This window comes from Coregonus lavaretus, assembly GCF_964263955.1.
Source record: "Coregonus lavaretus genome assembly, chromosome: 17".
Taxonomy (NCBI): domain Eukaryota; kingdom Metazoa; phylum Chordata; class Actinopteri; order Salmoniformes; family Salmonidae; genus Coregonus; species Coregonus lavaretus.
Window position 1 is genome coordinate 19,577,172 of NC_140004.1, and position 12,337 is coordinate 19,589,508.

Here is a 12,337-nt window from a genome sequence, read left to right on the forward strand (position 1 = left end):
AACGGATGATCTCTGCATGTGTATTTCCCACCGTAAAGTATGGAAGAGCAGGTGTTATGGTGTGGGGGTGCTTTGCTGGTGACACTGTCTGTGATTTATTTAGAATTAAAGGCACACTTAACCATTATGGCTACCACAGCATTCTGCAGCGATACGCCATCCCATCTGGTTTGGGCTTAGTAGGACTATCATTTGTTTTTCAACAGGACAATGATCCAACACACCTCCAGGCTTTGTAAGGGCTATTTTACCAAGAAGGAGAGTGATGGAGTGCTTCATCAGATGACCTGGCCTCCACAATTCAGGTGAAGCTGGTTGAGAGAATGCCAAGAGTGTGCAAAGCTTCGCCATCTCTGCCTACTGTCTATCCTGCACTGCACCTGGGCCACACCTCACACCAACCCTTACAGTACTGTACATTATAATAAAAGCACTGCATGAATCTATCATCTTATTTGTGGTCTGCGAAAACATTCATAAAAACATTTATAAAGGCATTTCATGACTGGAGACAAGCAGCATCTTTTTTAATACCACAACAGAGCATGACAATGAATGAGCAGATGCTGCTGCACCTGAGACATTTTGATTTCTAAACAGGCTATTAATTGTTAAAAAGGATAGTCTCCGTTTGGAACAGTGCTAAAGCTGTCTATCAACTGTAAAACATTTGCGAAACAGAACCAGTTACAACTGAAGTATCTGATCATCAATGATTTCGAGAAAAAAACATTAATTGTTTAACACAGCAGCCACATATCATCAGGTATGCACTTCTAACTTTCTTTCATTTGAGAAACTATCATTTTCTAATTTATTCTATTGTATTCCATGATATTGTTGTTACAAAATAGATTTGTGTTGACTGTGATTAGGGCATGGGAATATAAGAGCCAGGCTAAATTAACAAACTAGGTCACCAGATGATAGTTCACGAGATGATCCTCAAACCAAAGACTTGCCAAACTTGTTTCTAAAAGTGAATTCAAAGGCACTTTTCGTTTCATTATTATTTAATTATAAGTAATTATTTACATTTATTTTTATTCAGCATTAACACTAACTGTATATGCATGTTGTTGAAGAGCTGTTGATGTGTTGTTGAAATGCGGAGCACTCCTGTCAGCCTGTAGCGTGTCACAAATGCTTCACAATTGCTATAGCCTTGTCGGTGATTTGTTTAGAATTCAAGGCACACTTAACCAGCATGGCTACCACAGCATTCTGCAGCGACACACCATCCCATCTGGTTTGCGCTTAGTGGGACAATCATTTGTTTTTCAACAGGACAATTGCCAAAACACATCTCCAGGCTGTGTAAGGGCTATTTGACCAAGAATGAGAGTGATGGAGTGCTGCATCAGATGACCTGGCCTCCACAATCACCCGACCTCAACCCAATTGAGATGGTTTGGGATGAGTTGGACCGCAGAGTGAAGGAAAAGCAGCCAACAAGTGCTCAGTATATGTGGGAACTCCTTCAAGACTGTTGGAAAAGCATTCCTGTGCATGTGTGCAAAGCTGTCATCAAGGCAAAGGGCACATTTGTTTAACACTTTTTTGGTTACTACATGATTATATATGTGTTATTTCATAGTTTTGATGTCTTCACTATTATTCTACAATGTAGAAATACTGTATATATGTGACTCGTTTCACAAAACTAGGCGTATGTCGCGCGTCACTACTTCACAGGAGAGCCATTTGATGTTTTTTGGGAGAAATGCATTTTGGAACATGTGAACTGTCATGTGCCTTAATAACACACTTGTTTGCCATCTGTAAATACAAATACAATTGTTAAATTAGTTGGTTTAGCTACGGGAAAAGACAGGAACCTTCCCGCTAGCCATGATTGGCTGAGATAATGGGTGGGCTGGACATGCCGAGAGATGAGTTTGGATTGGTCTTTCATGTAGCACGCTTCTGTCTATAACATGAGCTGGTCAGTATGTGTACGTAATCCTTTCTAACGCATCTTTTTTGAAAGATATCACATAGTAGAACTGCAAAAGTGTTGCTCTCCACTTTCTGGAGGACCAAGATTTGAAATCAGTAGAATGCCCGGTGGAATTAGAGTATGATAGCTAAGGAGATGGAGAAAATGCTGCCATTTGATTGGTAATATGCAGAGGGAGTTGAAAAAGAGAACACACAGAAGGCTGTTGTATAAAACACCTGTCTCTGGATTACATCTTCAAACTAAGGGCAACCATGGCATCCGTGACAGGGAGGGAGAAGAGTCCATCCATGTATACGTGTAAGATAGTCCAGCTAGCTACATTTTCAGATATTGTAATTTTGTCAGAAAGCCGTTTTCATTTCAAGTGAAAGTGTACTGTTAGCTAGCTATCTAATGTTAGCTGGCTGGCTCACTAGCTAATGTTTCATGTATGATCTGTGTAGTAATATTATTAGTATCTCAGAGCCATGCATTGTTAGTTATAGCCTAATGTTAGCTAGCTAACATTGAACCAGGTTGGTTAGTTACCATGCAGGGTAGTAATGTTCTAAATTGGGATTATGGTTAATTGTTTAGCTAGCTATCTACATGTCTAAACAAAAGACTCCATTATGCAAGTAACCATTTCAATAGAATGTTCATGATGTCACCGTGACAACTGTCGATAGACGTAGCTGGTAAATTCACTCTGGCTATCTACTCTGATTTCAGAGCACTCTCGTCTGAGTGTGCCAGAGCTCAGAATAACTGACACATTTACGAATGCTCAACACCCGTTGAATATGGCCGGTGTCAGTAAACATTGGCAAATTGTTGCCAGCAGCACAGTTACAGTCACCAACGTTCTGGATAACATAAAAACAGCCTAACCAGTTCTACTAGGGCGATTAAAATGGTCAGAGTGAGCTGTTCTCTCATTTGTGTCTGGAAGTAGCTAGGAAGCTAGCCAATGTTAGCTTGGGTGCTTGACTGCTGTTGTTAGGTCAGAACTCTCAGATCAGCCCTACTCCTCTGCCAGAGCGTCCAGTGTGCGCTCTGAACACTCCAAGAGCGAAATGCTCTTATGAACGGACAGTCTGACAACGCTCTGAGTTTACAAATGCCCAGAGCACACTCTGGCACTCCTAAGCTACAGGACTGTTTTGCTAGCACAGACTGGAACATGTTCAGGGATTCTTCAGACAGCATTGAGGAGTACACCACATCAGTCACTGGCTTCATCAATAAGTGCATCGATGATGTCGTCCCCACAGTGACCGTACGTACATACCCCAACCAGAAGCCATGGATTACAGGAAACATCCGCACTGAGCTAAAGGGTAGAGCTGCCGCTTTCAAGGAACGGGACTCTAACCCGGACGCTTATAAGAAATCCCGCTATGACCTCCGACGAACCATCAAACAGGCAAAGAGTCAATACAGGTCTAAGATTGAATCATACTACACTGGCTCTGACGCTCGTCGGATGTGGCAGGGCTTGAAAACTATTACAGACTACAAAGGGAAGCACAGCCGCGAGCTGCCCAGTGACACAAGCCTACCAGACGAGCTAAACCACTTCTATGCTCGCTTCGAGGCAAGCAACACTGAAGCATGCATGAGAGCACCAGCTGTTCCGGACGACTATGTGATCACGCTCTCCGTAGCCGATGTGAGTAAGACTTTTAAGCAGGTCAACATTCACAAGGCCGCAGGGCCAGACGGATTACCAGGACGTGTACTCCGAGCATGTGCTGACCAACTGGCAAGTGTCTTCACTGACATTTTCAACATGTCCCTGACTGAGTCTGTAATACCAACATGTTTCAAGCAGACCACCATAGTCCCCGTGCCCAAGAACTCTAAGATAACCTGCCTAAATGACTACCGACCCGTGGCACTGACGTCTGTAGCCATGAAGTGCTTTGAAAGACTGGTCATGGCTCACATCAACAGCATAATCCCAGAAACCCTAGACCCACTCCAATTTGCATACCGCCCCAACAGATCCACAGATGATGCAATCTCTATCGCACTCCACACTGCCCTTTCCCACCTGGACAAGAGGAACACCTACGTGAGAATGCTATTCATTGACTACAGCTCAGCATTCAACACCATAGTGCCCTCAAAGCTCATCACTAAGCTAAGGATCCTGGGACTAAACACCTCCCTCTGCAACTGGATCCTGGACTTCCTGACGGGCCGCCCCCAGGTGGTAAGGGTAGGTAACAACACATCTGCCACACTGATCCTCAACACGGGGGCCCCTCAGGGGTGCGTGCTCAGTCCCCTCCTGTACTCTCTGTTCACCCATGACTGCATGGCCAGGCACGACTCCAACACCATCATTAAGTTTGCCGACGACACAACAGTGGTAGGCCTGATCACCGACAACGATGAGACAGCCTATAGGGAGGAGGTCAGAGATCTGGCCGTGTGGTGCCAGGACAACAACCTCTCCCTCAACGTGACCAAGACAAAGGAGATGATTGTGGACTACAGGAAAAAAAAAGAGGACTGAGCACGCCCCCATTCTCATCGACGGGGCTGTAGTGGAACAGGTTGAGAGCTTCAAGTTCCTTGGTGTCCACATCACCAACGAACTATCATGGTCCAAACACACCAAGACAGTCGTGAAGAGGGCACGACAAAGCCTATTCCCCCTCAGGAGACTAAAAAGATTTGGCATGGGTCCTCAGATCCTCAAAAAATTCTACAGCTGCACCATCGAGAGCATCCTGACTGGTTGCATCACCGCCTGGTATGGCAACTGCTTGGCCTCTGACCGCAAGGCACTACAGAGGGTAGTGCGTACGGCCCAGTACATCACTGGGGCAAAGCTCCCTGCCATCCAGGACCTCTATACCAGGCGGTGTCAGAGGAAGGCCCTCAAAATTGTCAAAGACTCCAGTCACCCTAGTCATAGACTGTTCTCTCTGCTACCGCACGGCAAGCGGTACCGGAGTGCCAAGTCTAGGTCCAAAAGACTTCTCAACAGCTTCTACCCCCAAGCCATAAGACTCCTGAACAGCTAATCATGGCTACCCGGACTATTTGCACTGCCCCCCCACCCCATCCTTTTTACGCTGCTGCTACTCTGTTAAGTATTCATGCATAGTCACTTTAACTCTACCCACATGTACATATTACCTCAACTAGCCGGTGCCCCCGCACATTGACTATGCAACGGTACCCCCCTGTATATATAGCCTCCCTACTGTCACTTTATTCTATTGTGTATATATAGCCTCCCTACTGTCACTTTATTTTTTACTTCTGCTCTTTTTTTTCTCAACACTTTTTTTGTTGTTGTTTTATTCTTACTTTTTTGTTTAAAATAAATGCACTGTTGGTTAAGGGCTGTAAGTAAGCATTTCACTGTAATGTCTGCACCTGTTGTATTCGGCGCATGTGACCAATAAAATTTGATTTGATTTGATTTGATTTGATTTGATTGAATTTATGAACACACCCGTAGTTAAACCACCCTTTAGTCTTAACCTTTGGTTGTTTAGTACATGGCCTCACATGTGAATCCTTAAAGAGATGGGTGGGGCTAAGGCTTAAGAACGATGCTAAATGGGTGTAGACAAAGAAGAGGTCTCCAGTAGGTTTACCAAAACATTCAAGGGCCATTTTCTCAAAACTGAGGTTACAAGTTTATCAACTTTCATAGTAGAATAACTTTCCCATTGTTCCTGTAGTATTCATTCTACGCAGGGACACTCAAAGTCAATCTTAAATGAATCATTGTTTTTTATCAGCTTGCTGGAGAGGTTCCAACCAACTCAATGCACCAAGTACACATGTCGATCAGGAGCTCTCCCGGGGCAGTCCCGTTAGATCTCTTTTATATACAGACAAGTTATATTTGCATGATTTAGCTTATTCATCATTCATAATTAATTCATCATTAACGTTTGCTTCATTCATGTGACCGACCAATACTGGGTCATGAATGTGACAGACCAATACCTCACGAGGCTTCTTCTTTCTAAGCGGAGACCTTGAAACTGAGATATCCCTTTCTCAAAACAAGGTACCAAATTGCAGATACTGATAGTGAAGATTCATTCAATCAGTCACTTGAACATGAACACAGAAATTGGTTATTAGAAAAGCACATGTTGCTTGTTTTGCATGTTATTTTGGCATTAATATGTATCACATATCAGTTTGCAAACAATGTAAAAATAATAATAATAATTGAGTTAATAAAGCCGCATACAAACATGGTCTAAAATGCAGGTGTTTCAGCCTAGCTCAGTGTTTTCTGTGGTGGTGGGGCAGCCAGTGGAAAATACGGAGCGTAGGGATTGGTAATGTTCTCTAGTTGCGCCATGATTGGTTCAGTGTTCTGTCACTCATGGGGACACTACATCATCGCAAAATCTACGGGTAGAGCTAAAAAATTCAAGCCCCTTGGGTGCTGCCATAGAGTTGCATCAGAAGTGCCCATTCAAGAAGGCTCAAAGTCATTGGCCACAGATAAAATGACATCAAATCACGTTATACAGTGGGGAGAACAAGTATTTGATACACTGCCGATTTTGCAGGTTGCTGTAATTTTTATCATAGGTACACTTCAACTGTGAGAGACGGAATCAAAAAAAAAATCCAGAAAATCACATTGTAGGATTTTTAAGTAATTAATTTGCATTTTATTGCATGACATAAGTATTTGATCACCTACCAACCAGTAAGAATTCCGGCTCTCACAGACCTGTTCGTTTTTCTTTAAGAAGCCCTCCTGTTCTCCACTCATTACCTGTATTAACTGCACCTGTTTGAACTCGTTACCTGTATAAAAGACACCTGTCCACACACTCAATCAAACAGACTCCAACCTCTCCACAATGGCCAAGACCAGAGAGCTGTGTAAGGACATCAGGGATAAAATTGTAGACCTGCACAAAGCTGGGATGGGCTACAGGACAAAAGGCAAGCAGCTTGGTGAGAAGGCAACAACTGTTGGCGCAATTATTAGAAAATGGAAGAAGTTCAAGATGACGGTCAATCACCCTCGGTCTGGGGCTCCATGCAAGATCTCACCTCGTGGGGCATCAATGATCATGAGGAAGGTGAGGGATCAGCCCAGAATTACACGGCAGGACCTGGTCAATGACCTGAAGAGAGCTGGGACCACAGTCTCAAAGAAAACCATTAGTAACACACTACGCCGTCATGGATTAAAATCCTGCAGCGCACGCAAGGTCCCCCTGCTCAAGCCAGCGCATGTCCAGGCCCATCTGAAGTTTGCCAATGACCATCTGGATGATCCAGAGGAGGAATGGGAGAAGGTCATGTGGTCTGATGAGACAAAAATAGAGCTTTTTGGTCTAAACTCCACTTGCCGTGTTTGGAGGAAGAAGAAGGATGAGTACAACCCCAAGAACACCATACCAACCGTGAAGCATGGAGGTGGAAACATCATTCTTTGGGGATGCTTTTCTGCAAAGGGGACAGGACGACTGCACCGTATTGAGGGGAGGATGGATGGGGCCATGTATCGCGAGATCTTGGCCAACAACCTCCTTCCCTCAGTAAGAGCATTGAAGATGGGTCATGGCTGGGTCTTCCAGCATGACAACAACCCCAAACACACAGCCAGGGCAACTAAGGAGTGGCTCCGTAAGAAGCATCTCAAGGTCCTGGAGTGGCCTAGCCAGTCTCCAGACCTGAACCCAATAGAAAATCTTTGGAGGGAGCTGAAAGTCCATATTGCCCAGCAACAGCCCCGAAAGCTGAAGGATCTGGAGAAGGTCTGTATGGAGGAGTGGGCCAAAATCCCTGCTGCAGTGTGTGCAAACCTGGTCAAGACCTACAGGAAATGTATGATCTCTGTAATTGCAAACAAAGGTTTCTGTACCAAATATTAAGTTCTGCTTTTCTGATGTATCAAATACTTATGTCATGCAATAAAATGCAAATTAATTACTTAAATCTCATACAATGTGATTTTCTGGATTTTTTTAGATTCCATCTCTCACAGTTGAAGTGTACCTATGATAAAAATTACAGACCTCTACATGCTTTGTAAGAACGAAAACCTGCAAAATCGGCAGTGTATCAAATACTTGTTCACCCCACTGTATATACCGTAGCTTTGATTGGACTGATCATGTCAACATCATACTTTCAAAATCATAGCTAGCAGTCATCATCATGAATCAAGTCGACAATCTACTGGCAAATCCTCAATCCTTGTCATATGAAGAGAAATAATGAAGAGAAATTATAGATAAAACATATCGGTGCTCATCGGCCATTGGACATAAACATTACACAACAAGTTGGAAATCACAAATTCAACAATGAGTGGTTTGGAAGGAATCAGAGGCTAACTGCAAGCATTGCAAAGCAATCACTAACCTGCTATTCAGTGGAGTGGGTGTGTGGTCCAAGTCTGGGTTTAAGGGGCGGCAGGTAGCTTGTGCCAGTAACCGAATGGTCGCTGGTTCTAATCCCCGAGCCGACTAGGTGAAAAATCTGTCGATGTGCCCTTGAGCAAGGCACTTAACTCTAATTGCTCCTGTAAGTCGCTCTGGATAAGAACGTCTGTAAAATGTAAGGGTCTCTTTTCCAAGCTTAAAAGGATAAACATTCAACATTGGCCATGCTGTCAATCCAGCATGACTTCTGCCGCGCTCAAAACAACTGGAAACTGGGAAATCTCAGACTTCAGTGAGTTTAAGAACTCTGAAAAAAACGAGCTCCTGGGAAAATACATTTTGAACGGTCATCCACCTCGGAATTGCAAGTCGGGAACACGGGCCTCATTCTAGAGCTCCGACCTGAAGATCACTGACGTCATCATGATTCGATCTTGTTCCCAGTTGTCCTGAAAGCACCATAAATCCAGAGAATGTCTGACTATGATTACAAAGTTTGATGACAAAGTTTGCCCATGAAGGACCGCCGCGCCACCTTCCTGTTCAAGTGAGCACAGCACAACAAGGTGAGTCCAAAAATGTATTGTATGCTGCTGCATAAATTATGTAATATGCCAGGGAGATATGTATACTGTAGCTAAGAAAGTAATACTAAGTGTATGTTGTGTAGCTGTTAGTAACCCATGTGCCTCACCCTAATAATTTGGTCCCTTTTCCCCTCATAACTTAGCCTACTGTTCTGACTTGGTTTTAGAGGAATGTCATCATTGAACATTGTAAGACCTTTCGTTGTCTGCTTACATGCCCCCTTTATTTATCCTACAGTTCTGACTTGGTGTACAGGGAGAATACTGTAAGAACGGCCCATGTTCTGAATTCTATCGCTGTACATTTTAAAAGTGCTGAACAAATAGTTATATACGTCCGTCCTAGCTCGCTCATTAATGTCTTCATTGAAATTACGGATTGCCTCTTATCCGCTCATCGTCTCCTTGTGCCATAGTTTGTACATCTCAATTGTCAGCAGAAACCACATTTGTTTAAGCAAGTCAGCCATATCAGCTATGTTTTAAAAAAATGAGTAAATGAGGCTGAATGAACTGTTTTGCTGCCAGACAAGGCTCAGCTGATAGCCAGGTGTAGCAGTGATAAGGTGTTGGGACTGCTGTTGGGACTCTGCTGTTGGAACAGCTTTATGTAGGCCCTAACAATTTGTAGCCATCGTTTGTCACCGTTATAGTGCAATTAATGTATTGTTTAGTGTTGTGTTGTGTAGTGGCTTTGCTGGCATGCATCAAAAACATTTTTGGGGTGTTTGCCCACCAAAATGTACATGCTAAAATCCCTGTTGCCTAGGCCTACAGCCTATAGCCTTCAAACTCAACTCTGGACCTCGAAACCAGTACCACTGCATTTTGAAAGGGGATTAACATCTTCACTGCCATCTCGCAGAGTTGCGGGTACTCTCCACTGCTGAACAGCCAGAATGTGGACAGGCGCACAGTCCTTGGTCACAGGACAGCTCCAATATCATCAAGAACTGGTGACAAGCTGTGAGTCTCTTCAGTGCTGGTGAACGGATTATGCATCCACTGCTTTTCCGGGCGTAGATCAGATTGTGAGGGGAAGTAATCCTCGAATTTGAGTTTTGCTCAGATGTGACCACATCATTTTACGACATCCATGTCTACATCACCCACATTAGCCAGAGTTAAGAATATGGGGAATATATAAAAAATGACTCTATCTACTCGGTCTCTCCAGACGGCCAGCTTTTTCTTGAAATCGGCAATTTTATATTTTGCTTGGAAAATGTCACTTGCATGTTCCTGCATGGATAGGTTGAGCAGCAGTCTCTTGGGTAGGCCTACAGACCCCGATACAACGGTCCCATCATAATCCATGTCCCATTATGTACTCTTACAGAACACAGAATATTTCACCTGCAGTTGTATTCTGAGGCAAATCTTCGCAACAAATAAATTATTCATATACAGTTTGTAGCGAATATATATAAGAAGTAGACATTTTAAATGTCAGTTGTCTCATCTAATTGGATTGCAAACCAATTTGATGTGCGGCTCTGTCTAAAACCTGCATGTGATTTAATATCATCTGACATATCCTGGATTCTACGTGTGACTGTGTCTTTTGAAAGTGGGATTTCACTGATCTTTGTAGCAGCAATTGGGCCTAAAACCACTCGGCAAGCATCAATGACTGAGGGCATGACCAGCTTTTCAACTATAGTGAAAGGAGCCTGACAATTGGAAATGTTATGAGAGAGTAAGTATGAAGCCTTCAGCAAACTCTCATTGTCTGTGAAATTATTGTGCAGCATTTTTGTTTTGTAGGTCATCTCTTTTTTGTTAAAATAAATAGTCTGGTTTATCCTTGAGATGTGGATGCTTTGTTTCTACATTTTCAATGACTTAATAGCATCATTGCTGAGGCAAGTGTTACATATCACACAGACCGGTTTTGGCGGGCAGCTGTTATTTGAAACAAATCAGGGAGCGCAAGAGAACGTGCAGGCTGCACAACAGGGTTAGCTTGTGTGTGTGTATTTGGTGTAGCTATACTTAGTTATGGCAACACAATTTGTTTACTGCAGTATGCATAGTAAAGCGCATTGCACAAGTAGGCCTAAGGCAAGTATTTATTCAAGTCAAATATGCCGCAGACCACAAAAACAAAAAACTAATTAAAGACAAATATCATGCAGATGGCAAGCATTCCTCCATGGACCACCGCCGGTGGACGAGGTTTTGAGAAAGGCTGGGATAGGGTATGGATCATTTTATTGTGACCACACTAGGCGCACTTGATATTGCTCGCCCAGCAGAGAATCAGGAATCGGGGCATCATCGGGCACACAAAATATACTATAATAAGCAACTAATTCCTGAGCAATATGACATTTAATTGATTACAAATTACATGACCCTTTCCTGGACTAAATAACAAAAATACTAAACACTCCCCCAGACTGAAATGTAAAAAGCATGATCCTCCCCCATTTCCCCCCGGGTAACTATTGTGTAAATTTCGACCTCTCCCTTAGCCTACAATAATTAATATAGCCTATTCTGCACATCAATGGGCAGGCCGAATCATCTCTGATGATATGCCATTGTAGAGCAACTTGGATATGCTAAAGGTCCAATGCAGCCATTTTTATCTCAATATCAAATCATTTCTGGGTAACAATTAAGTACCTTACTGTAATTGTTTTCCATTAAAATGGTCAAAAATAAACAGAAATAGCTTCTTAGCAAAGAGCAATTTCTCAAGTAAGAGTGATGTAACCAGGCAGGCCAAAACTCCCTCCCAACAAAACAGGTTGAAATTTCAGGCAGTCTTTTCAAACAGCTCTTACACTAAAAGGGCATTATCATCATTTTCACAATTTCGAAGTATTATTCCCAGTGGTGTTAAGTACTTAAGTAAAAATACTTTAAAGAACTACTTACAGTGCCTGGAAAAAGTATTCATCCCCCTTGGTGTTTTTCCTATTTTGTTGCATTACAACCTGTAATTTAAATAGATTTTTATTTGGATTTCATGTAATGTACATGTCACGCAGCTATCAATATAATGTGTTGTCAGCCCTACTGCCTTTGATCTGGCAGACTCACTAAACACAAATACTGTGCTTGTAAATTATGCTGTAAATTAAATTGTTGGAGTGTGCCCTTGTCTGTCTGTAAATTAAAAGTACAAGACATTTGTGCCAGATGGTTTGCTTAATATAAGGAATTTGATGCAGCTTTTACTTTTACTCAAGACAATTGAGTACTTTTTCCACCACTGTACTTAAGTACATTTAAAACCAGATACTTTTAGACTTTTACTCAAGTAGTATTTAACTGGGTGACTTTCACTTTAACTTGATTCATTTTCTATTATGGTATCTTTAGTTTTACTCAAGTATGACAATTGAGCACTTTTTCCACCACTGCAGACCCGATACCTTTATTTTAAGATAGTCATTCGTGCT